This window comes from Bombyx mori, chromosome 26 (genome assembly GCF_030269925.1).
Source record: "Bombyx mori chromosome 26, ASM3026992v2".
Classification (NCBI taxonomy): domain Eukaryota; kingdom Metazoa; phylum Arthropoda; class Insecta; order Lepidoptera; family Bombycidae; genus Bombyx; species Bombyx mori.
The window spans coordinates 3,423,207-3,445,034 of NC_085132.1; the positions used below are offsets into that span (position 1 = coordinate 3,423,207).

General features: G+C 36.9%; 1 protein-coding gene across 1 annotated transcript in view; it reads left to right on the top strand.

Moving 5' to 3' along the window:
• The first annotated feature begins 2,610 nt into the window (after nucleotides 1-2,610).
• LOC101737884 (ABC transporter G family member 20) overlaps nucleotides 2,611-21,828 on the top strand; it is a 60,331-nt gene continuing 41,113 nt past the window's right edge. Inside the window, exon 1 of the mRNA XM_012696254.4 lies at nucleotides 2,611-2,887. The gene's annotated coding sequence lies outside the window, so the exon portion shown is untranslated. The remainder of the gene's footprint in view (nucleotides 2,888-21,828) is intronic.

Below are 21,828 nucleotides of genomic sequence, written 5' to 3' on the forward strand. Positions count from 1 at the left end.
GACATCTACAATGTAAATGCGCCACCCACCTTGAGATATAAGTTCTAAGGTCTCAGTAGAGTTACAACGTCTTTTTCATAAAAAAAAAATCAATCAAAAAAAATTATGGCATTAAGCATGCATAGACATGCCAATGCCCTATACACCTTACCTTTTCATTAGATGCCTTCAGCTCTAACACTAAGAGCAGGCTTAGGGACCCCGGTAACCGTACTCGTCGACAAAGAGTTCGACTTGCATCCTAACCTATGCATCAGCCCGCTGAGTTACTGGCCGGATCTCTTCAGCGGGTCGCGATTCCGATCCGGTGGTAGATTCATTCGCGAAGCAGCTGCTCTTGAGTTGTTAGGTTTGCTTCGGAAGCGCTCGGGCACCTGTTAACAAATGCCACCCCTCCTAGATGAGCCTTTGCTCGCCCACCTGTCCTAGTGAAACTGGAAAGGCCTCCGGGCCACCAGTAATCGTTCAATCATAAAAAAGGCTTAGAGTAATAATGATTTTACTCGTATGAAATCACTTCATTGCTTACAAAAACACTTAGACATTGTATTATTATTATTATAAAAAATTGAGTCACAAAATAATTGTGTTAATTTTCGTGAATTAACATTGAAATATGGGTCATATTACATGAGTAGAATTTTTGTGTCTTGACCATATCTCGGCGCGTTCCAAAGCAGAGAAAGGTGTACAGTGACGTCATTGCATTGTATTAACGAAATTTAGAAGTGGCATTCAAATTTTAAATCGTTTTAATATGAGACCCTAAAAACTGTCTATAAATAATATGTGTGCGGCAAGTGATTCCATAATTATACTATGCCCTAATTGTTTTCCCACCTACCTATTCGCTGGTAGCCTAAAGGGCTATTTCAGCTACGCACGGACGCGATGAATGCCCTAACTGACAACTTAAAAATGCATAAAAATGGTCGAATTTCGAACAAAATAATGAAGCTATTACGAGTATTTAGATCCTTAAATGCTTTATGCTCGTTTTTAGATCCGAATTTTCTATAACAATAATGTGTAATCATAATATAAATAATACATAACTTTGATTTTTTCACACCGCAATGTTTAGATTTCAAATGGCTTTCAAATAATCCGCGTTAATCTTTAAATAGCTTTAGTCCGTGCTGAAAATAGTTTAGCAGATATACGAAGGTTGACCAAGCCTCATCACCTTGCCGTTTCAAGTGTTAATTGGGCACCTAAATAAACGTAAATTTGCTTAACGGCTTTTCAACTGTCGTGTGATTTGGTGTTCATTGAAAATTTCTTCAATTTTGGACTACCTAATTCATATGTGGAGAAACTGTTTGGTGAGCCAAATATTCTGAGGGAGATGAAGTCGCGAAGACTCGGATGACTTGGGGATGTGGCGCGTATGGAGCAGGATCGGGCTGTGAAACGGGTGTACGCGGATGTACCGGAGGGACGCCGCCCCGTAGAGAGGTCCAAGTGCCGCTGGTCTGACGCTGTGGAAGGAAATTTACCTGAGCTCCAAGTGTCAGGTTGGCAAGATGTTGTGCAGCACCAGAATGAATTGCGACGTTTATTGTCGGAGGCCAAGACCCACTTCGGGGTCATAGCGTCAGTGCAATAGAAGTAGTACTAATTCGTAGCGGTAGCTTTTTTTTATTGCTTAGATGGGTGGACGAGCTCACAGCCCACCTGATGTTCTGTGGTTACTGGAGCCCATAGACATCTACAACGTAAATGCGCCACCCACCTTGAGATATAAGTTCTAAGGTCTCAGTATAGTTACAACAGCTGCCCCACCCTTCAAGCCGAAACGCATTACTGCTTCACGGAAGAAATAGGCGGGGTAGTGGTACCTACCCGTGCGGACTCATAAGAGGTCCTACCACCAGTGATTACGCAAATTATAATTTTGCGGGTTTGATTTTTATTAAACGATGTTATTCCTTCATCGTGGAAGTCAATCGTGAACATTTGTTGTGTACGTATTTGATTAGAAAAATTGGTACCCGCCTGCGGGATTCAAACACCGGTGCATCGCTACATACGAATGCACTGGACGTTTTATCCTTTACGCCACGACGACTTCAAAATTATATTATTATATACATAACCTTTGTATTTGTCAAAGATTTATTGTAATTAATTTAGTTATAATACAAAAATTAACATCGCAAATGACGTCAATAACATAATGAAATCAAATGTATGAATACTGAATCAAACTTCTGTATTTGCTGTGCATACAAAACTGTTGCATATGATAAATTCAAACTGAGTCCGTCCTTTTGTGACTCATCGACGAATAAAATACGCAATCAATTTTGATGACATATCAATTATAATCAATATAGAAATACGAAGAAGTAGGTAAAGTTGTTAATAAGCTGGGTATACTTTTACTATGGAAAAATAATGGGATACTTATAATATAATGTCACATACTCAATAGCATATCTAAATAAAAGTAGACCGGATAAACTATTACGATTTACGCGAAATTGTTTCACAAGCACACTGGAATAATTACCCAAAATCCCGAAAATAATTTAAAGTAATAGTCCAATAAAAAGCGAAAATTGAATGAAAATACATGAGAAAACCCGAGTGTATTATATTGTCTGTCCCCTCTTCACATTCATAATACTACGCCGGCGTCGAGAGAGAGTGATTCAACGGCCGATGTCAGGCAGTACGGACCTGCGCCCGACCATCACGCAACGTCAAATAGAGTTCGATTTTCAAACAACTGTCAATTTGAATAGTTCCTTTCTGTAAGTCTCAATATTTCCCGCGTTCATTTTTTTTTTTCGTGAATTTGACTGGCTGTGTTTTTTTTTCTTAATCATTGTGAGTGTGCCCGTTTCTAAAAGTAAAAGGAGGTGAAGCATTCGTTATTTCGGTGAGTTCTTTTATATGTTCTACGATCTAATTTTTTAAATGTAAATGAATTTTATTGTTGTTTGCTTGTAAATTGTCCTATTTTTTCTGTAGCTCAAGATTATAATTTGAATAAACCGGCTTGGGTATACGTAATAAAAATGTAAAAGTACTTATGACGAAATTGTTTCGTTAGTTTTGTTTGTCGTTGTGATAAAACTGGGACAGCGATCATTTTCTCAATACATAAACTAATTTATTAATTGTGACGACAACTTTTTTTTTTAAACAGTACAATGACATACGGACGAAACAAAAGCTCTTATTTAAAAATGAAAATATGACGCAAACTACACAAACTTAAGGTCGTGGTCGTGTGACACAAATTTCTTTGCCTCATCCTTGAAATAAAAAAATGTTAAAAGTTTATTAAAGTCTGGCACTGTGAACAAAATGAATTTCAAAGAGTAGACGCCGATGCGTACTGTTCAGATCTACGTAAAGGTCTCAGTTACCAGGTCATAAAATCCCTTAAAAAAAATACTGTTCAGATTCCGAAAAAAACATTACAAAATTGTTCGTAAATAATTGGGATCAATAATTTTGACTAAGCACTCCGCTTTGTAGTGTGTGTAAAAATGATGACGATGATTATTGGAGATTCAACATGACAGCGATGTATCTCAAGAAAAATTACAATTATGCGGTAGGCAGCAACTGACGTCCATTAACTACGGTGATAATTCACCCCGATTGAATATGCTCTTTACCATCCTCGGCATTAAATAAAAATTACGGATTCATGTGTTGGTTTTTGTCCAGTTCTTATAAGGTCTCGACCTCTAATCTATCTTGGATATTGGCATTTCAGTACTTGAGATATTTTGTGTCATTCCTCTTTCTCTCTGAACGTCATTGCAGGATTCATGCGAGCGGTATTCGGAGAAAAAAGTCTGTTGATGCTCGAATCCTGACAGACAGTTGCCAATTTTTCGAATGAACGAATAATCGCGAATAATTTCCTCGGAAATAGAAAAATCATAATTTACGTAATTACTAGCGGTCTTTTGAGCCACATCGTTATATACCATCACCCCACCTATTTCTGCCGTGAAGCAATAAGCAGTAACACATTTCAGTTGCAAGGGTATGACAGCCTAAACTAATTAATGAAAAACTAAGACTTCCAACTCATGTCTCAAGATGAAGTGGCATTTGTGTTGTTCATGTTATTAAGAAAATAAAATCGCACAAAAATTCAACGTTCCATAAAATGCGAAAATATTTTTATTATATCATAAACTTCACCTTCATCTTCTCTTAACCGTTACACTCTTCACAGACTGTAGGTGATCTTTGCATTGTGTTAGAGGGGAATAATTTGAGGCATGTTAGGATGCTCCATCATTTCACTTTGGTAGTTAACAAAGAAATAAAATTAATAGCATCTGTTTACTTAACCCTAGTAATTTAATTATGAATTCCTCATTCAAATATTTTCAAATAATAGTAACCTATACCATATTGGCCATTTAGTTACCTCTACACAAAAAATATATCGCTCCATTTGCGTAAAGGAAGAATAAACCAAACTTAATAGCAGACTTTAACATTTATTACATTATCACATTATATCAAACTTACGCATTAGGAATCAAACTCTAAACGAAAAACGAAGAAACAGATATAATGATATCAGAAAATTGATTATTCTATCTGGAATTACATCACTTTAACCTTCACGTCCTTACGGATCCATCAGATCCAATAACCGTTGCATTAGATGCCTTCAGCTCTAATACTAGGGGCAGGCTTAGGGACCCCGGTAACCGTACTCGTCGAACTCGACAAAGAGGTCGACGTGCAACCTAACCCATGCATCAGCCCGCTGAGTTTCTCGCCGGATCTTCTCAGCGGGTCGCGATTCCGATCCGGTAGTAGATTCATTCGCGAAACAATTGCTCTTGAGTTGTTAGGTCTCCTTCGGAGGCGCTCGGGCAGTTGTTAGCAAATCCCACCCCTCTTGGCTGAGCCTGCTCGCCCACCTGTCCTGGTGAAACTGGAAAGGCCTTCGGGCCACCAGTAAACTTTCAATCATAAAAAAAAAAAAAAAAAAAAAAAAAAAAACATCACTTTAACCATCTACTTGGAAATATAACATACACAATTTAACGTAACTCTAGCAAAGATTAATAACTTGATGAATAAAATAAAATGGCGGAAATAAAAATGGCGCCTCTAAAATATGCTACGCAGAACTAGTTACACATTATTATAATTATTATTATACTGCCGAACCGCGGATTTTGTTGATGCCATCGTTCTAATTATTTTTGTCGCAAAGCAATCTGGCGTATAGTATCAATCTATATCTATACTAATATTATAAAGAGGAAAGATTTGTTTGTTTGTTTGTTTCGAATAGGCTCCGAAACTACTGGACCGATTTGAAAAAATCTTTTTCCATTAGAAGCCGACATTGTCCCTGATGAACATAGGCTACTTTTTTTTTATTTTTTATTTTTTTGGTTTCATGTGTGTTTTAATGTTTCCGAAGCGAAGCGACGGCGGGTCGCTCGTTCGAAAATAAAAGCGACATTCGATGCACTAGAAAATTGATAATATTGCATTAAATTGTTATTATCCCTCGCAACAAAATAAATCATTTTCACTTTCCTCTTGTGAGCTCCATAAACTCGTGTCCTCTATATCTCGATCAATAACGCTATTGTTGGACAAAGTCTTTATAGCAACGATTTATGACTGCTAAAACATTTATTTAAATACATTCATTCATTACGTGTTTATTTTCACCTTATTTATTACTATATAAAAGTAACTGAACAATGGTAGATGTAAAGAATGCAAACAAATTAAAGACATTAAAAGATAAGTATTACAATAAGACGTTTGCTATTTACAGTATTTGATGCAAAATGAAATAAATATATGGTAAAATAAACAATTTGTGTATAACATTTGAATTATAACTTCGTGAGAAATCACGAGTCATGTTAGTGCATAGCCGTCTAATACTTTTGTCTAAATTCGCGTTGTTATTTTAAAGAAGCACTCATGAAATCACAGAGCTCCGTTACTTGAATTCTTTGTTTAAAACACAATAGCAGGCTATAGAAAGTAAAAATAGTTTCCTAAAACATCTCATATTAAATTGTGATTTGCGGAAAGGAAAAGTTTCTCGCGGCGCGGCGGCATTGAATTGAAACTTTTTTTTTTACTAATTCCACAATTATGCACGGAAGACACGCAATTTTTTGTTTTAGTACACCGTCTCATGAAATCTTTGATTATTACGGGAAAATTTGTTCAATAAAACACCAGTATACTGGTGGTAGGACCTGTTGTGAGTCCGCGCGGGTGGGTACCACCACCCTGCCTATTTCTGCCGTGAAGCAGTAATGCGTTTCGGTTTGAAGGTCGGTGCAGCCGTTGTAACTTACTTGAGACCTTAGAACTTATATCTCAAGGTGGGTGGCGCATTTACGTTGTGGATGTCTATGGGCTCCAGTAACCACTTAACACCAGGTGGGCTGTGAGCTCGTCCACCCATCTAAGCAAAAAAAAAGTCTTCAAATTAGTTCAAATAGAGTATTTTCAAATTTCTAATACACTCGGTGCTGCAGTTTGGAGGTTATAACGTCCCTGTCATTTTAGCGGGAATACTTAAAACTTAAAAAAAAATTTGAATTACAATATTTTTTTATGCTTGATCGCATGTTATGTGTTTTAATCTACACAGTCCAATATTTACGAATACGTTAAAAAAATTGTCTGGTAAACAAACCATGGAATCGGAAGTGACTGATTTCGTTAAAATAACCTTCAAATAACTGTCAGAGTGTTTATGAGTGCGGTAAATCATCGAATGATAAATTCGTGACAAAAATGAAATAAGTCTATTAAATTTAATAGGCCATCCATGTTTTTATCTTCTATTCATCTTCCCCTGAAGGAAGTCGTCCGCCGGCCACCGGTACACGTTCCACCTGCAATCATCACCAATTAAGAATTATGGATATAGTTAAACCTTAACTTCCTGCCATTGATCTGAACACAAGGAAAGTATCCAACTCGTTTCGTCATAACTTAAGGCGGTCTTCCTGTTGTATTGTTCATTGTTTTGCAGATTTATTATGAAACCAATATCTAAAGTATGTGATTCTAGTGTCGCTCAAGATCCACGGTTGGTCGATTGATTAAATAGTACTAATAGATTCGAGCATCTATATGAGGAGATGTATGGAAATGGTAAAGCAAGGTAGAGGGGGAAGAGGTCGACCGAAGAAGACATGGATGGAGTGTGTAAATGACGATATGAGAGAGAGAGGAGTGAGTGTTGAGATGACGGCTGATAGAAGAAAACGGAAGAGAAAAAAATTCTGTGCCGATTACCTAGTGGGATAAGGTGGAGAAAAAGAAGAAGAAGCATCTATATCAACTTTAAGCATCAATATGTTAATGATTTTCTTCGCAAATTCGCTTCAAATCTAACGTTCTAAAATTTAATTTATTTTAATATTTTTTGACTGTGTGGTGGCCTAAAATAGAACTCTTACTTTTTCCGTGGATACCTTAGTCGCCTCCCACTACTATCTTTCAGAAATTAAATACCTACGATCTTATTTCTACTGAACCATTCATCATCACCTGTCTATAGCACAATCCGCTGCTGGACCTCTAAAATTGCACACTACTGAGTCCTCGGATTCTCTCATCAAGCTCTTGCCACCCACTCTTTTTTTTCCCTACCTATGCTGATAGCCTTGAGAGGCTATTTCAGCGTAACCTTAACTAGTAGGTGAGCTCACGGGGATGACGACGTTGCTAACACAAATCCTAGCAAGAGCCGTGCTTCGCAGAATCTACCATCGGATCGGAAACGCGACCCACTGAGAAAATCCGGCGAGAAACTCAGTGGGCTGTGTCTGTGGGTTAATTTACTCGTCGAGCCCTTCGCCGCAAGCGACGGGTTCGACGAGAACAATGACCGGACCCACCCTAGCATAGATCGTCACTCCACCGAGCCTGAGTTACTAAACTGTAGTGTTCCAATTTGCCCTTTTAAACTAAAATAAAAAAAACAATTGACAGAGAGGAGACAGTACTGGACTGTTTTATTTTTGCCTATTTATACACATAGCTTTGACATAGTTAAAAAAACCGTCGCATATAACAAAATTGAATTGTAAAGTAACAAAAAACGTTAAAAAAAAACACAAATACAAACCCACAACAGGCAACCTGACGCCAATATGAATATGTAAAAAGTTTTTGTGAAATAATAATTATTTATATTTTAAACTAGCTTTTGCCCGCGACTTTGTCCGCGTGGAATAGTTATTTTGGCATAACATTAACGTTACACTTTACCCGTCTCTTCATTTACGTAGAAAGTGAGAATATTTTTGAATAATAGAATGGGAACTATTTAAGGTACCAAAATCACGCTTTTTAACCGACTTCAAAAGAGGAAATTATCTTTTTTATTTTTATTGCCGTATAGGCAGACGAGCATACGGCCCACCTGATGGTGAGTGGTTACCGTCGCTCATGGACGCCAGCAATGCCAGGGGCAGAGCCGAGCCGCTGACTACCGTGAAGTTATCAATTCGACCATAATTATTTTATCTATGTATGTTCACCGATTTCTCGAGAATGCTTAAAAACGATTCTCATAATTCTTTTTATTCTTTTTTTGTTCGAAAGGGTGTCTACCCTCCTTCCCGAAGATTTTATGGAGGGATCATGGAGAAATCCAGAAAAATATATAATTGTCAAAGCCTATCTTGAAGTAATTTAGGTGTTTCAATGTTGTAATGAATAACGTATTTATTTGGATAAGGATTAATATAATTTTTATAAAAACACCTTCAGAAAAAAAAAACTATTTTATTAGAACAAATTTGTTTAACATAAAAAACGTTCTAGTGAGCCAACCTTAATATATAACATATGCTGTCGCGGACTTTTTTTTAGAACTTTTAAAGGGAAACAATTTTGTCATACATTATTTTAGCGAAATTCTAACCGTTTCCGCAGTGCACGCAGCGGAAGCTCTCAAAAGGGAAAAAATACCCCGATTTTGAAACATTCTTTATTGGCGCTCCGCTTGTATTAGTATTAGCGTGATGTTATATAGCCTATAGCCTTCCTCAATAAATGAGCTATCTGACACTGAAAGAATTTTTCAAATCGGACAAGTAGTTCCTAAGATTAGCGCGTTCAAACAAAGAAACAAACTCTTCAGCTTTATAATATGAAATAAAATAATAATATAAGTAAGTATAGATTACTAAATTAAATCTAAGTCTTGTAGTTCGTGTGAAACTAAATATCAACAACAACGCATGATGTCATCTGTGAATATACGTTGTGCATTTTTATATGATCTATGGTTAGCTAGTTTATACATTTCAGACCGAATTTAGAAATTTTAATACGATAAACTTTTTGGTTTTACTTGAAACTGGCATAAAGTTAAAACTATTGCCATAAAGAAAAAAAAACAAAAAAAAACTTTTTGGCGGAAACGTGACAAGTGAGGTTATGTGAATTGTTTTATTTTGTTAATTTTGTGTTTTTTCTTATGTTTAGACTTTCGTAATTTAGCGTTTAACGTCTATGATAGTACACAAATGTGGGAAAATGAAAAAAAGCCCCTAAAAATGGCTTCACGGCTTCTTCGACAAAGTCCACTGAAATATGACAAAATAAGAACCATTTTACCAAGACCTTATTTTATCTCATCTCCTCTCGTTATTTAATAATTGAAGGTTGTTATAAGCTCGACACTGGCAACAATCGTATCGCAAGAAACCATTTGCTATATTTCAAAAAAAGAAGTAGTATGCGGAATGCAGTTGCGTTCTTCCGTATCCTTTTTTTTAGTTTGCGCGGTTAATTTTGAATAATAAAATCTATCTAGTCTCTTATCATTTGTAATGACTTGAATTAGGGACGTTTACTATTTTAATAATGTGCAAAAAAATGAACAATCTTTCTTTTTAAGCGTGCACGCGCGGTACGCATTGCATATATGTAAATTCGTCAAAAGAAATCTATGTTGTATAATGTAACTATATTATAGTAACATGCCTATATCTATATATATATATAATATAGCACAGGAAAATAAATTTAAAACAAATCTCAATCGAATTAAAACAGAAACACTGATATTAACGAAAATGAGAAAATTCTATAAAAAAAAAACAGAAATACTTTTTTTTTTTTTTTTTCTTATGAAGGAAGGATCACTAGTGGCCCGGATGCCTTTCCTTTTTTATCAGGACAGAAAAAGAAATCCCTTAAGTTCTGAGTTGTAAAAAAATGCAAGTTAACTTTTACACTGAGATTGTATTGTTTTGGTGGTATCACCAAATGCAGAGGGGCAGCAGGTCTTAGAAGCATATTCAAACAATAGGTTATTACTGGTGGGAGTTTTGTGAGCCCGCACGGGCAGGTACCACCACTCTGCCTATTTCTGAAGCAGTAATGCGTTTCGGCTTGAAGAATAGGTCAGCCGTTGTACTATAAAAACCGAAACTTAAACCTCATGTCTTTAAATGGGTAGCGGCATTCATTGATGTCCGGTGACTACATAACACCAGGTAGGGCGCGATCTCGTCCAACCGTATAAGAAAAAAAAATGTAAACATTATCCTAGATGAAAAAACTTTTACTTATAAAAGAACAGTGGTAAATGGGTAGCAAATCAAGTTAACACAGCGCAGTTGCTCCGTGACTGTCATACAAACAAGGTTGCTTCCTTTACGAAACTCAGATCACATCAGATTGGGGACGCGTCGAGAATTATAAACGAAAATTGCATATAGGCATGTCTGTTTAGTGACGAAGCAACTGTGGAGATGTGGTGGTGTTTTTACAATGCATCGACAGCTGCAGAACCTATAGACGTGGCTCGATAATTTTTGAAACTAAAAAAAATTATAGTAGGATGCAACCCGTTAAAAAGGGGGGGGGGGGAGTTTTTAAGGGTAATAAACGGTTTATCTCGATTTCCGGTAAAACTACAAGTCCTATGAAAAAAATTTAAATGACAAAGTTGTAGATATAATAAAGAGACCTACAACTTTTGTGATTACACTTTTTTCACATAAACTCAAAATTTATGTGAAAAATTCAAATAATCAAGTTTTTGGTTTTTATTTTTAGCTTACGCAAAAAAAAAAAAAATACACGAAATTTGGTGAAAACTATCAATGTAACATAGAATCTTACATTTTTCAAGCAATTAAAGTGTAAATTTTACTAAATAGCTCAAAGTTGTACATAGTGAATAAAAAATATATTTCGGATTCGAGTTTTTTTCTTTTCTTCAGCCCTGCTCTACTAGTCGATGAGAAAAGATGTCCCATTTTTATTTGAATTAGGCTAACGTCAAATACAAAAAAAAAAACACAATGTTTCTTCGTAATAATGAATAAGAAATTCTGTTCATTAATGTTATAAGCACGGTCGTAAAGACAATTAACTTCATTAACAACGTCTTTATTCAGAGATTTATTACGATTTTTTTTAGTCAACTGTAAATAGGGCCTTTCCTAACTTATGAACGGTAGTGTTTATGTTCCATTTATATATTTTTTACCTCTTACATCAAGTGGCTATAAGTAAGTATTTACCACCGTTCTGCCTATTTCTGGCGCGAAGAATTAAAGAAGAAGAACCAAGAAGTTTTAAGGGTGGAATAGTTGTTACAAAACTGAAATTTCTATATCACGTTCCAAGGAAAACGGATTAATATCTAGGCGTGAGTTCGTTCACCTATTTAGTGCTACAACAAAATAAATAATAGCTTAAAAAAAAATAAAAAACACGCTTTATTTAAATACAAAAAAAAAATAGAAAATGAATTTTAATTTTAATTTGAAAATAGTGTAAAAAAAAAATTTTATTGTAAAAAAAAGCGTTATTTATTTTTTATTTTTTAGTTGAATTACAAATTTTTTCAATTTTTTTTTTTAATTTTTTTTTTTGTTATATATTTTTTTAATATTGAATTGTGATCCTCCCTCGACAAATATACAAAGTTTGAATGAAATCTGGCCGTTTAAAGTGGGTCAAAATCGCGTCTAAAGGAGTCAGTTACAAACATACATACAAGTAAAGCTAATATAAAGCGTGTAAAAACATCAAACCTGCATTACCAACTTGTGACGTCATTCATCATTCTTCGCACTAAAGTCATCGGGATTTTCGCATAGCGCAACTTATGTACACAACCGCTTTGATCTAAGCTATTGTATTGGTAATGGCGACAATCAAACATCGTGATACTTTTGTCTATACAATTTAGTATTGAAATGAACACGCAACATTGATCTCAGGTAAGTTTTTCTTTAAATAACCTTAGCACAAAGTCACGTATAGTAATATATATAGGAATTAGCTTTTGCCCGCAACTCCGTCCGCGTGGAATAGTTTACTTTGGCATAACGCTAAATTTTACCCCCCACTCCATTTACGTTGAAAGTGAAAATATTTTTGAATTATATAATGTTAAGGAGCCATTTAAACCCCTATTTTGAAACATTCTTTATTGGTGCTCCACTTGTATTGGTCTTACCGTGATGTTATATAGCCTATAGCCTTCCTCAATAAATGGGCTATCTAACACTGAAAGAATTTTTCAAATCGGACCAATAGTTCCTGAGATTAGCGCGTTCAAACAAACAAACCCCTCAGCTTTATAATATGTATTAGTATAGGTAATAGCTCTGATATGTATTCAGGTTAATTGTATATTAGGTGTACTATCTCACCGGAACCCTTAGATATCATAACGTGTATGCCTGCACCCACCTTGAGACACGAAGTCTCAACTGTGTAATATAGCGGCTGCCCCACCCTTCAAACTGGAATGCAAGACTGCATCGCGGCAGAAGAAGGAAAAGAAAGAAAACCGCATCGGAAATATCTACCATGGAGAGGAGGAATTATCTTGATAGCTAGTCAATGTTGTCGTACGGAACTTGTACATTTTATACAACTTTACTGGTGGTAGGACCTCTTGTGAGTCCGCACGGGTAGGTACCACTACCCCGCATATTTCTGCCGTGAAGCATTACTGCGTTTCGGTTTGAAGGGTGGGGCAGCCGTTGTAACTATACTGAGACCTTAGAACTTATATCTCAAGGTGGTTGGCGCATTTACGTTGTAGATGTCTATGGGCTCCAGTAACCACTTAACATCTAACATCAGGTGGGCTGTGAGCTCGCCCACCAATCTAAGCAATAAAAAAAAACTTGATGAATGTTGTTAGTGCTATTCAGATTTTTACTAAACTCTTGCTCATGATAGCGACTGCTATAGTGTATGGATGAATGTTATAGAGTATGTCATTTTAAAGTCTATAAATATCTATATATTAATACGTGAAGCAAAAACTTTGTATCCCTTTTTACGAAAATTGCGCGGACGGAGGAGTATGAAATTTTCCACACTTATAGAGAATACAGAGAAGAAGTGCACAATGCTAATATTTTTTTTAAATAATGCATAAAACATACATTAAATCAATAAAGAAAACATTACACACACTACATACCATGTATTTGACGCACACACGCATGCATACTATTTATTGTCAAAGTTTTGTTCTTGACATCTGTTGTCAAATTGAGATTAAATATTGTTTGTCTTTGTTAATATTTTTTATAGTGTAGTCTTGGCGAAATTTGTGATTATAGAAGTATAAAATACAATCTTAATAGTGTACAAACTTACAATTCCAATTAATTATAGTCGAATTTCGACTACTGCGGGACCTCTAGTTTATGGAATTTCTTCACCATTAAAAGCTCTGTTGGCTCTAATGAGCCTCGGTCTAGTCTAGTACATTTTTCAGACAGACCATTGCTTTAATTTATCTATCCAGATGCTAATTGTCACTGTTTAAATCGTCCGTGTGGTCTATGGTCACATTTTAGATCATAAGACAATATATAGCATCAAGAGTATGAAACTTATGCCTCGCACGTCCGAACTTTTTTATTATGACCTAATTCTATCCTTATAACACATCACTAAAGATCCAATCCAATCGTATAATGTATATATAACAGAGAATAACTCCTCCGCACGTGTGGTGCACTCAACCCAACAGTTGCAAAAACATCTTGACCAATATGAACGTTAAGTGTTTTTGCACAAGAATTCTATCGTTCGTAACATACATATCCGCAGTTTAGGGGCGAGGTTTTGGTGTAGCGGTGATGGCAGCGTAGCGGATTAGAGTTAGGTTAAGTTGATTTTGACGATTATAGGCTTACATGTCGTCAATTTTACTCGGCTCGGCCTCGCAAACCAGAACACATGACACTTTCGCAGCAAAAACAGACGGACCCATGCAGGCTCAAAGCTAACCACGAATAATCTTAGTAAAAACCGTATTAAATCTATATATTAATACGCGAAGGAAAAACTTTGTAGACTTTTTACGAAAATTGCGCGGACGGAGGAGTATGAAATTTCCCACACTTACAGAGAATATAGAGAAGGAGTGCACAACGCTAATATTTTTTTTAAATTTATGGCTAAGAAATACATTAAATCAATAAAAAAAAGCATTACACTCACTATAATGTAGTTGACGCACACACGCATGCATACTTTTATTTATTGTCAAACTTTTATTCTTGATGTCTGTTGTCAAATTGAGAATAGATTAAATATTGTTAGTCTTCATTAATATTTTTCTATAGTGTAGTCTTGGCGAAATTTGTGATTATAGAAGTATAAAAATCTTTGAAAATAGAATCTTAATAGTGTACAAACTTATAATTTCAATTAATTATAGACGAATTTCGACTACCGGGCGACCACTAGTAAATATTTAAATTTCAAATGGTTATTTTTACTCACTCTTAATTCGGTCATAAAACTACATTTCCACTTAAATATTCATTTCCTGCTCAGCACAAAACATCACAGCAATGACGTACGTACGTAAATTTGATTAATAAAATATCCATTCGCAACGCTACTAGAAGACTTGCGGCCAAAAGTCCAAGGGCGAAGCTGTTACATGGCGTTCCGTGCTATGAATGACTAATATCAAGGTTAATTTCACCCGCGACGTTACATGAATCTACATTACCGTAATAAACTTAATCTGGATTCATTTAGCAAGAATATTTTCGATTAATTAATGCGGACGGATAGTGGATCCCATACACGGTATAATACAATTACATTGGTACAACAGCCCACAAACCAAAGTTGCTGACATAGCCTGTAGGGTGAGCAAGCTGAAGTAGGGCAAGCCACACAGCAGGAAGATCGGACGGCCGATGGGGTGGAAAGATCCTTCAGTGAAGACCACGTACTAGCAAGCACAGCTTAGGACAGCCACCTACCAGATAGACCGACGATCTAATGAAAATCGCTTGGTCACGTTGGATGCAGGTGGTAACGGACCGGCCGCACTAGTATCGATTGGAGAGACCTATATTCAGCAGTGGACCTTCGTGAGAACTACACCGTATTACCAATAGGCACCGTTTGCCGGTTGTAACAAGCTGGTATTATACTCAGAGAAGGACGCATATTCTGCGCTGAATCGCGCAGTCGAGTTTTACGATCCCCACACGATGAGATTGGGTAGTAGTATTCTAGGCTACAGTCGAATGGAAATTTAGCATCACCGCAGAAACTGTTGCAGTACGTATTGTGAAACCTCCCAACTTCTGTAGGTATCATTCGTAATCGTATCTGTAGGTAGGTTAAGTGGATACTAAGGAAACTTGGTACCTCCATGAGAGATTAGACAAACATGGCCGCTTAACTTGCTCGCTACTATTGTACCTAACGACTTATCGTTGCGACTTTGGAAATGGGCTTTGGGCAACAAAAGTGCGTCTTAAAACCAAAAAATTACCCAACTACGCACGTTCAATGTTCCTTTGTAGTTTATGTCTTAACGCAATTATTATAGAACTTAATATGATGTATTCTATTTCAAACCCCATAAAACGACTCTCAGACAATTTACCGCCATCTATCAAAACGTGTGAACCTGGAAACGTGACAATTTGCGGCAAAAAATCGCTTGGTTACCGCATCGCTGATAGACATGAGTGACGATAGTCGCACAGAGTACTGACATAAGTCTAAACTGTCCAGTTTAAACTGGTTTTAAGCAAACAGTTCTATGATTGAAAACACTTTTATGGTTTCGTCGTATCCACGTTTTTCTATTTCTTAGGCAGCTGAACGTGCCACAGCGTTAAGTTGTGTTACCGTGATCCGTAAGAGATAGAAATCGAAGATTCTACGGCCGACCGTATAGAAATCACAAACTAGAGGCCTCTGTTTCAATTGTATAATAAATACGCAAATTATAATTGTTGCGGGTTCGATTCTTATTACACGATGTCATCGTAAAAATGATTCGTGGACACATGTTAGTACGTATTTCATAAAAAACATTGACACGTGCCTGCGAGATCTGAATATCGGTACAGTCCGATCGGTACAGTGCACATGACCCGTCATGACATACGCGAGTATCATATTCGTTCTCAGGGCTCGCACACACATAAATACCCTCCAAGCCCTCACGATTTTGCAGGTTAGCCGTCGGAACACCATGATTCGTGAGGAACATCGACCTACACGACGACCTAGGCTTAGAATCGATCAGGAAACACCTGAAGTCAGCGTCGGAACGGTACTTCGATAAGGATATGCGCTGTGATAATCGATTTATCGTTGCCATCGCTGACTGCTCCCCGATTCCTGCCCACGCCCAACTCTTGCGTTAGACGCCTTCAGCTTTAACACCAGGAGCAAGCTTAGGGACTCTGGCAACCGTACTCGTCGAACTCGCATACAATTCGACGTACAACTCCATACATGAGTCCGTCAAGTTTCTCGTCGGATCTTTTTAGCGGGTCGCGATTCCGATCCAGTAGTAGATGTATTCTCGAAGCAGCCGCACTTGAGCTGTTAAGTCTTCTTCGGAGGCGCTCGGGCAGCTGTTAACAAATCTCACCCGTCCTAATTGAGTCCGTGCTCGCCCACCTGTCCTGGTTAAACTGAAAAGGCTTCCGGGTCGTGAGTAATATTTCGTTCCTAGAAAAAATTAGTGAATCCTATCTTAGTAAAAAAAACTTAGACACGCTTAAATATGGTACGAAATATTCAATCGACATATTTTTAGTCTATTTATAAATCTAATTAATCTTGTCTTATTATAAATCTATTTTGAGTGCCTCATTTTAACAAACGACGCACTCAAAATAGATTATTCACGGTGAACAACATTTTTTTCGCTGTTCATTTTAATGTTGACATTTTATTTCCTACAAATATTAGTTATAATGTTTTAATTGTAACAACATATTTTTAATGCGCGAACTAGTTTTATTTTTCTTCCTCATCATTGGTAGCCTAAGGGGCTATTCCAAGTTCACGAGCACCGGTAGGTGAGCTCACGGGTTCAACCTGAGAGAATTGCTAACACTAGTAGCTCTAGCAAAAGCAGTGCTTCGCTGAGTCTATTACCGGATCGAATAAAATAATGTTATTTTATTCCAATTGAAAGTAAAAACGATCTACTTTTTTAAACACTTTATGGCGTGGTAACAAGCCCTTTAAGCCAAGTCTTATACATAGTGTATAATACTAGGTACTAGGTATTAGGTATTAGGTATTAGAAATTATAGGTATTTTAATGGCACCTTAAGCATATCTCCAACCATGATCCACCGTCCTGCCCATTTGTGCCGCAATGTATTCATGCGTTCCAGTTTGAAGGTTAGAGCGGCCATTATACTATATTTCAATTGAGACTTTAACCTCATTTCGATGCGATGTACATGTGCTCCTGTCGTAACTATTTAAAACAGGTAACCCATGAGCTCGAACATCCGCCGACGCAATAAATACCTATAGTTCAAAAAAAAACGTATTTCATTTTACTACACAATCTTATTCCTTCATTTTACTTAACAATTAGTATCTGCCTACAGGGGATTTGAACATCCATAATCGCATCACTCGATACGGATGGGTATTTAATGTCTCTATATTTTATTTATCGCTTAGATGGGTGGACGAGCTCACGGCTCACCTAGTCCTAAGTGATTACCGGAGTCCATGGACATCAACCACGTCAATGCCACCTCCCATCTTGAGACATGGATTCTAAGTCTCAGATTTTTACAGTACAACGTCTGCCCCATCTTGCAAACCGAAACGCCTTACTGCTTCACTGCAGAAATAGGCAGAGTGGTGGTACCTACCCGTGCGGGCTCACAATACCATCGGTAAAACCATCAATGTTCATAAAGTATTTCGATCCGCAGCGATCCCAGAAAAATGTTTTTGATGTTAGTGTTAGTTAATATTAATTAAGCAAGTGAATATAAAGACTTGTCTATACTAATACTAATACTAATAATATTATAAAGAGGAAAGATTTGTTTGTTTGTTTCGAATAGGCTCCGAAACTACTGGACCGATTTGAAAAATTCTTTTTCCATTAGAAGCCGACATTGTCCCTGATGAACATAGGCTACTTTTTTTTAAAAAAAAATTTTTTTTTTTTTTTTGTTTCATGTGTGTTTTAATGTTTCCGAAGCGAAGCGAGGGCTGGTCGCTAGTTATTTATAAAATTATATTCAAACATCACGTGTACAGATTTTTTTTTAATCCATAAAATGTGAATTCAGTGTGTAAATAAATTCAAATGAAAACCGGTTCAAAATAAAGAAATAAGAAACGATTTCGTCGAATTCTCATATAACTTTAAACTAATTAAGATTAAATTTGTTACTGTGCGCCATTATTTAATTACGTTATTATTTAATTTCAGAAGTTAAATTTAACTTTAATATGATAATTTAATTTGTAGTAATATAAGTAAGTAATTTAAGTAAAATTGTAAGTAAATATTTTTACGTAAATAGTAATAATTACGCTGTATCTAACACAGTTCCACTTTGCTTTGCTTCAAGTGATTTTAATTCTCACACATCAGCAGTGAAGCAGTAATGCGTTTTGGTTTGAAGGGCGGGGCAGCCGTTGTAAGTAGACAGAGACCTTAGAGCTCATACCTCAAGGTGGGTGGCGGCATTTACGTTTCAAATGTCTATAGGCTCCAGTAACCACTTAACACCAGGTGGGCTGTGAGCTCGTCGTATGCAATAAAATAAATAAATATATACTTAAATAGATGTATCAAAATTGACGAAATCTTTTAATTATATACACTATTATTTAACGGGTTTTTACCACAAGGTATTCACCGTCTTACTTGTCTAGTTGACCAGTTGGAGTCTTGACCGCGGCTATCCCCACCCATCCCGATTTCAGGCAGGAACCGGACGCTTGGGCGAATGTCCAGGGAGTCGTTTAGTGGGTGGCCGCATCTTTGTAGTCCGATATATTCCCGGCACGTGGACATACTCGGAGTTTCGAGCCCCATTCCAAAAAAAAACCGTTATCTTAATAATTTGTTTGTAATAAAATGCTTTTAGATTGTTCGATTCAAATTCCAAACTAGTTTGATTTATAAAAAACTAGCTGTACCCGTCCGCTTCGCTGGGCATTTAAAATTAACATAATTATTTCTCACCCACACAAAGATTCTCATCATTAACGTCCCCGCAACTGGTGTAGGGAGTTCAACACTCATATAAATATTAGCGTATCCATTAAGTACATGTATTTTCTACATGGATACCAAGTTTCAAGTCAATCGGATGCATGGTTTATAACGGAACATCCGTAAAAAAAAAGTGTGTGTGTCCGCTCCGACGCACGACTGGAGTTTACTGGATATAAAAAATTAAACGAAACAATACGAGAAATAGTTCTATATTACGACAACACGATACACTACAGATTATTAACAAATTAACGAGACACAAAACAAACGACTAACAAATATATGAAAATACAATAATGAGAGAAACGCGCGATCAGTACGAGGCTTTGTGGCGGACTGCCGGCGCAGCAGCCCGGCGTCACCTGCGATAACGCATTTCGTGTGACATGCGCAATCAGGCGCATAACGCATTTCGTGTGACATGCTAGTACGATTTTGGTCCCCATAATTTTCATACCCCGGGCCTATATATGTAAATCGATTCTAAAGGAGTAAACTCCAAAAACACTGTAGATTTATATATTAGTATAGATAACATAATACAACACGCGCGGTCAAATCACGTACAGTCATCCGTCGCCAAATTGGGCGTTCCTGTGTTATGGGTACCAGTCTACCAGAGACTGACATTCATACTTATATACGTTTTAATATATAGATATATCTATAATAAATACCAAAAAAAAGCAAACAAGCCTGTTTATCACACGAACGTTTGCCTGATGTTGGCAATCGAAACCACGTCCCTTGGTGCAACAGTCAGGTCGGTTAACTGCACCACTAAGCCAATCAATTTATAATTCAATTCACATTAAATCGATTTTCAGTGTTCACTAATTCAAAAGTTAACAAACAACATTTTCTAGGCTAAAATCGTTATTAAATCAAACATATTTACGCATACAACATTATAGCAGTTGAATAGCAAAATTTATCGCACGTCCATTATGTTTGTAACGCTTATGTCCTGCAAACACACTCAATTCTTGCACAAACAGATTATTTGTTTTAAATTAATGTTGTTCTACGTTAAAATATCAGCTAGACGTAATTACAAATACGCTGTATTTAAAACTCCACTTTGATATTACATTAATCTCTGAGCATGTTGTAATTATTTTTTTATCTATTACGTTCTTAAGATAAAATGCTAATACACCATCAGTACCACCATCAGTAGTATTGAAATATCGTTATCTTCTTCTTCTTCTGATCAGCCCACTGCTGGACAATGGACATAGCCTCCCCCAAGCCTCGCCACAAAGACCGGCCCTACGCTGCCTGTATATATATCATTATCTTTTTTTCCTCTCAGTAAAGAATGGAGAGCAGTCGACGTCGCCTAAAACACGTCATCTCGGAGCCTCCCGATCCACTAACGGTGCTTTTAGGTACTTCAAGCACCGGTCACCGTTTTCGTCGAACCCGTCGCTTGCGACGAAGGGCTCGACGAGTAAATTAGCCCATAGACACAGCCCACTGAGTTTCTCGCCGGATCTTCTCAGTGGATCGCGTTTCCGATCCGGTGGTAGATTCTGCGAAGCACTGCTCTTGCTTAGGGTCAGTGTTAACAACACTCCGGTTTGAGCGCCATGAGCTCCCCTACACGTCAAGGCGAAGCTGAAATAGCCTCTCAACGCTATCAGCATAGGTAGGAAAAAAAAATGTTTAAACTTTCTCTATAACGTACTTACTACTTGTTCACGAATGACTTCCACGATGAAAAAACAACGTGTAGTAAAACTCGTATCCGCAAAAAATATGGTTTACGTAATTAATATTAGTATGGTGTCCTCGTAATCTCGCGAGGGTAAGTATCGCCACCGTGTCTATTTCCACCACGAAACAGTAATACCTTTTGGAGGGTATGACAAGCGTTTTATTTTACAACAGAGACTCAAGCCTCAAGTCTCAAAGTAGTTTCAGGCGTTCACCTTGTGATGTCCATGGGCTCCGGCTAACTTAACACCAGGTGAACGTGATATTGTTCCCCATAAATTTAAAAAAAGCAAAGATACATTTGTTTTAACTGATCCGCTGTGCTTATCAGACTATTGTACGAAAAGCGCAGATTTCTTGTACCTCTCAGCTACCCTGTTGGACTTTGTTGATAACGGAAATGCTCTCAATAACCGTGCGAAGCTTCATCGCAGTCAGATGAATGGCTTAAGAATTCACAGAGAACATACCTTTGTACATAATTTTCCTATTACTCTGTACTGTGTCTTATTTTCTGTGTGTACATAAATAAATAAATAAAATAAATACATATCTCATTTCATCATTATCCTGCCCTTGTCCCAGTC